Source organism: Eucyclogobius newberryi, unplaced genomic scaffold (genome assembly GCF_026437365.1).
Source record: "Eucyclogobius newberryi isolate DKJ021-1_F unplaced genomic scaffold, fEucNew1.0.hap1 SCAF_4, whole genome shotgun sequence".
Taxonomy (NCBI): Eukaryota; Metazoa; Chordata; class Actinopteri; order Gobiiformes; family Gobiidae; genus Eucyclogobius; species Eucyclogobius newberryi.
The window spans coordinates 36,351,971-36,358,127 of NW_027316056.1; positions in this window are offsets into that span (position 1 = coordinate 36,351,971).

Here is a 6,157-nt window from a genome sequence, read left to right on the forward strand (position 1 = left end):
GAGAGAGAGGGGGAGGGAGGGAGAGAGAGAGGGGGAGGGAGGGAGAGAGAGAGAGGGAGGGGGAGAGAGAGAGGGGGGAGGGAGAGGGGGGATGGAGGGAGAGACAGGGGGAGAGAGAGAGAGAGAGAGGGAGAGAGGAGGAGGGAGAGAGAGATAGAGGGGGAGGGAGAGAGAGAGAGAGGAGGAGGGAGAGAGAGATAGAGGGGGAGGGAGAGAGGGAGAGGGGGGAGGGAGGGAGAGAGAGAGAGGGGGAGGGAGAGAGAGGGAGAGAGAGAGGGGGGAGGGAGGGAGAGAGAGAGAGGGAGGGAGAGAGGGGGAGAGAGAGAGGGGGAGAGAGGGAGGGAGGGAGAGAGAGGGGGGAGGGAGGGAGAGAGGGGGGGAGGGAGGGAGAGAGGGAGGGAGGGAGAGAGAGAGAGGGAGGGAGGGAGAGAGAGGGGGGAGGGAGGGAGAGAGGGAGGGAGGGAGAGAGAGAGAGAGGGAGAGAAGGAGAGGGAGGGAGAGAGAGGGGGAGAGAGGGAGGGAGAGAGAGGGGGGAGGGAGGAAGAGAGAGTGAGGGAGAGAGAGGGGGAGAGAGGGAGAGGGGGAGAGGGGGGAGGGAGGGAGAGAGGGGGGAGGGAGGGAGAGAGAGAGAGGGAGGGAGAGAGAGGGGGGAGGAGAGAGAGAGAGGGGGAGGGAGGGAGAGAGAGGGAGGGGGAGAGAGAGGGGGGGGAGGGAGAGAGAGGGGGGAGGGAGGGAGAGAGGGGGGAGGGAGGGAGAGAGAGAGAGGGAGGGAGAGAGAGGGGGGAGGGAGAGAGAGAGAGGGGGAGGGAGGGAGAGAGAGAGAGGGAGGGGGAGAGAGAGAGGGGGGAGGGAGAGGGGGAGGGAGGAGAGAGAGAGAGGGAGGGAGAGAGAGGGGGAGAGAGGGAGGGGGGGAGAGGGGGGAGGGAGGGAGAGAGGGGGGAGGGAGAGAGGGAGGGAGAGAGAGGGGGGAGGGAGGGAGAGAGGGGGGAGGGAGGGGAGAGGGAGGGAGAGAGAGAGAGAGAGGGGGAGGGAGGGAGAGAGAGAGAGGGAGGGGGAGAGAGAGAGGGGGGAGGGAGAGGGGGGAGGGAGGGAGAGACAGGGGGAGAGAGAGGGGGGAGGGAGGGAGAGAGAGGGGGAGAGAGGGAGGGAGAGGGGGGAGAGAGGGAGAGAGGGGGGAGGGAGGGAGAGAGAGGGAGGGAGAGAGAGGGGGAGAGAGGGAGGGAGAGGGGGGAGGGAGGGAGAGGGGGGAGGGAGGGAGAGAGAGAGGGAGGGAGAGAGGGGGGAGGGAGGAGAGAGGGAGGGAGGGAGAGAGAGAGAGGGTGAGAGGGAGAGGGAGGGAGAGAGGGGGTGAGAGGGAGGGAGAGAGAGGGGGGAGGGAGGAAGAGAGAGGGAGGGAGAGAGAGGGGGGGAGAGGGAGAGGGGGAGAGGGGGGAGGGAGGGAGAGGGGGGAGGGAGGGAGAGAGGGAGGGAGGGAGAGAGAGGGGGGAGGGAGGGAGAGAGGGGGAGGGAGGGAGAGAGAGAGAGGGGGAGGGAGGGAGAGAGAGAGAGGGAGGGGGAGAGAGAGAGGGGGGAGGTGAGGGGGAGAGAGAGGGAGAGAGGGGGGGGGAGGGAGTGGGGGGAGGGAGAGGGGGAGAGAGGGAGGGGGAGGGAGAGTGGGAGAGAGAGGGGGGAGGGTGGGAGAGGGAGGAGAGGGGGGATGGTGGGAGTGTGAGAGGAGGAGGGTGGGAGAGGGGGGGAGAGTGAGGGGGGGGGTGGAGGAGGGAGAGAGAGTAGTGGGGAGGGAGAGAGGAGGAGGTGGGAGAGAGAGTGAGGGGGAGGGAGAGAGGGAGAGGGGGGAGGGAGGGTGAGAGTGAGTGGGGGTGGGAGAGAGAGGGGGAGAGAGAGGGAGAGGGGGGAGGGAGGGAGAGAGGGGGGGTGGGAGGTGGGGTGAGTGTGGAGGGGGGGGAGGGTGTGAGTGAGAGGGAGAGAGAGAGGGGGGAGGGTGGGGGAGGGAGGGTGAGAGGGAGGGAGGAGGAGAGAGAGGGAGTGGGGAGTGAGAGGGGGGGTGTGGGTGGGAGTGAGGGGGGAGGGTGGTTGTGTGTGTGGGAGGGTGAGAGTGGGGGAGTGGGAGGGAGGGAGAGGGGGGAGGGAGGGAGAGAGGGGGGAGGGAGGGAGGGAGTGAGAGGGGGAGGGAGAGGGGGGAGGGAGGGAGGGTGAGGGGAGTGAGAGGGAGAGAGAGAGGGGGGAGGGAGGAGGGGGGGAGGGAGGGAGGGAGAGGGGGAGTGAGGGAGGGGGAGTGAGGGAGGGAGGGAGAGAGAGAGAGGGGGGGGAGGGAGGGAGAGAGGGAGGGAGAGAGAGGGGGGGAGGGAGAGGGGGAGGGGGAGAGAGGGTGAGGGAGGGAGGGAGAGGGGGAGGGAGGGAGAGAGAGGGGGAGAGAGGGAGGGAGAGAGAGGGGGGGGAAGACAGAGGGAGTTGTAGAGTTCATCAAAGTTAAACGTTCACATTTATGAACCACCAGAGGGAGACAAATGACAAAGTGTCTGAATGTGCATTTTGTATTTCTTTCGCATTCATTTGAAATTCAAATAAAGATGTTCGAAAAATTGAAAAATAATTTTCCAAAGGAGATTATTTACATAAATTGGACGGATTACATTTTGTGGATCTTCAGTGGAATCACTGACTGTTGATGGCGCAGCAAGAACACATTATTCATTCTCTACCACTTGTTCCTTTTCGGGGTTGCGGGTGACTGAAGCCTATCCCAGTGACTTTGGGCCTTAGGCGGGGCACACTCTGGACAGTGGCCAACACAGAGACATAGACATTACAGAGACAACCATTCACTCTCACATTCATTCACTAGGGCCAATTTAGAGTGACCAATCTTTCCTAACACATGCATGTGTTTGGACGGTGGGAGGAGCCGGAGAACCCGGAGAACATGCAGACTCCACCCAGAGAGATCATGTGATGTTGATCATGTGATGTTGCCACCGTACACCCAAGAACACATTTTATATAACAAAACTTAAATAATGTAAGTAAGTAAAGAAAATGATCTAAATACATTGTTTTTGTTTGTTAATAGGCTATGTTTTGTAAAGTCGCACACATCGCCATGTTATACAGACTTTTGAAATTGAACACAGACTATTTCAGAAATGCAACCCCCAAAAAACTGCTAGACCAGACGCTGTCGCTCCCACCACCTTAAAACACAGTGCAGGCGAGCTGACTCCTGTCTTCACTGGCATTTTTAACACCTCCCTGGAGTCATGCCATGTCCCAGCTTCAAGTCGTCCATCATTGTCCCTGTCCCCAAGAAGCCTTGGATCACTGGACGTAATGACTACACACCTGTGGCACTGACATATGTAGTCATGAAGTCATTTGAGCGCTGGGCCCCCTGCTGGGCCCCCTGCTGGGCCCCCTGCTGGGCCCCCTGCTGGACCCCATGCTGGACCCCCTGTAGTTCGCCTACAGAACCAACAGGTCTGTGGATGATGCTATCAACCTGGCACTCCACTTCACCCTGCAGCACCTGGACTCCCCGGGAGCCTATGTCAGGATCCTGTTTGTGACTTCATTGCATTCAACATGGGGAAATTTCATTGGTGCAACGCAGGTAGATACAGAGGCAGATACAGAAGAACAGATCACTTATAGGAAGTCTGAAAAACACTTTCAGTAGAAGATCTCCTATAAATAAATAAAAACTCCCATAGACAAATAAATAAATAAATACCATTGCATGTGATCCCGACAGTAATTGCACATGAATATGTGTCACGACAGCACATAGATTGCACATGAATTCCAACAGTAATTGCACATACGACAGAATTGCACATCAGTATTAGGTTAGGTCAGTATTGCGCCGGGATAACGTGACGATCTCCGGGTAAGACGACTGTTCTCCGCAGTTTCATGAGTTCCTCCTTTGTGGAAACGCGGTACGGCGCCGGCCGGGGGGCGGGGCCGGAGCCGGGGGGCGGGGCCGGAGCCGGGGGGCGGGGCCGGGGGACTCAGAGCCAAGACACATCGCAACGACACGACGAAAACACTCAATCCAGCCGAATAAAGTCAAAACAAGTTAATTTAAAGCGATTCCAGTGCGTGTCCCGATCGTTCGTGAAGTTCCTCTTTCATATAAACGTGTATATAAACGTGTACCGACGTCACGCCGTACTTTAGCGCGGCCGGAGGGCGCGGGGGGGGGCTGGTGGGCTCGCTCGGAGCTAGCTCACGTCACAACAACACAACTTACGCAATGAAAAACGCTCAAATCCAGCCGAAAAAAGTCAAAAACAGTTGAATTAAAAAACTATTCCAGCGCGTGTCCCTATCGTACAGTAAAATAGAAAAAATATACTAACTATATTTACAAAATATAGGAGATAAAGCACAATAAGTGTGAGAAAGAAGAGAGCGTTTACACCGGGCTGCCAGCTGTACCAGCGCCTTATGACGTATGTGTGTGTGTGTGTGTGTAGCATGTGTGTGTGTGTAGCATGTGTGTATGTGTGTGTGTGTGTGTAGCATGTGTGTGTGTGTAGCATGTGTGTATGTGTGTGTGTGTGTGTGTAGCATGTGTGTGTGTGTGTGTGTAGCATGTGTGTATGTGTGTGTGTGTGTGTGTGTAGCATGTGTGTGTGTGTAGCATGTGTGTATGTGTGTGTGTAGCATGTGTGTGTGTGTAGCATGTGTGTATGTGTGTAGCATGTGTGTGTGTGTAGCATGTGTGTATGTGTGTGTGTGTGTAGCATGTGTGTGTGTGTAGCATGTGTGTATGTGTGTAGCATGTGTGTGTGTGTAGCATGTGTGTGTGTGTGTGTGTAGCATGTGTGTATGTGTATGTGTGTGTGTAGCATGTGTGTGTGTGTAGCGTGTGTGTGTAGCATGTGTGTGTGTATTAGACCAGGGCTGGGGGGTCTCAGTTTACATGTTTGCAAAGTCCCAGTCCAGTGAGAGCCCCGGTCAGACACTGACAGTCCATTAAAGGGGAGTACTGTGTCAGCGGCTATGTTAGCGATAGCAAGGTTACCGATGTTAGCCGAGCCACTTTTCTCGTAACATCGATAAATGTCTCAAATGATCTGACACGCCGGCTCTCGTTGAACGTCCGATGAGGAAACATATCGAGCTTTTTGTCAGGTATTTAGTATTTGAACTTGGGTTGCCAAATATCTTTGACTGTCAATACTACATTACAAGTATTCTTTTTTCCACTTTGTCATTTCGGTCGGACTCGCGGCTAACCGTCACTTAGCTCGCTTTAGGCCCGCCGCTTCTCTGTGGGAAACTTCAATAAATATGAAAGCGATACTCGCACTGTCGGGTCATTTACTTGTTCATAGCGCCGGTCAAACTTTCAGCTTTCAGTTTGTAGCTGTGCGGCTCTTGAACCTCTCCGCCGTCGCACTCACGCAGTCAGCAAAAGGTCCAAGGATTCAAAGCGATCGGATCAGAAAGCATTTACAAAAGGTTGTGCCTTTTTGACCTGCTTGTTTATTTTCCGCTCCCACCGCCGGAGCATCCTGCCCCTTGGCCTCGGCGTGGGGGGGGGTCCTCTCTGAAGTCCAGGACAAACGCGTACAAACGGAAAGGTCGCCACAAAACGTTAAAGGTGCTGTGCCTGATTTTTACTGACTTAAAACAAGGGAAAAACAGAACTAGTTCATTTTAAACTGTTTGCATTGGTCCAAAGTTGCGGAACACTTCCTTAGCGCTCAGAGCAGTTTACTGTAAAGCATACGTTAGCATGCTAACAGCACCGTTCCGACGTTGTGGGGAATAAAACATTCTACGAAGACTAATTTTCAGAACTGTGCTGGGGCTAAATGTGTAAACGACTGTATTTCATGAAAGAAAACGGTGTATGGATGAAACAAACACATGATTGGTCATTGTAAATCGCACGGTTAATCCAGATATTTAATAAAACAGGTCCATCAACTTCCTGTTAAAACTGATGTGTAGTACAAACATTTTCTGAGCGCTACATACGTGGATTTATCATATGTATCATCTTTCTCGTAAATTTGGAAAGAACCAGGTCGGAAAAGACATTAAGTGTAGCGTAGCAGCATGGCGCTAACAGGCTAACTATAACGGGCAGATTCTTTGTACAGGAGTTAATTTGATCATAACGCGTTAACAAGTTAGTCGTTTAATC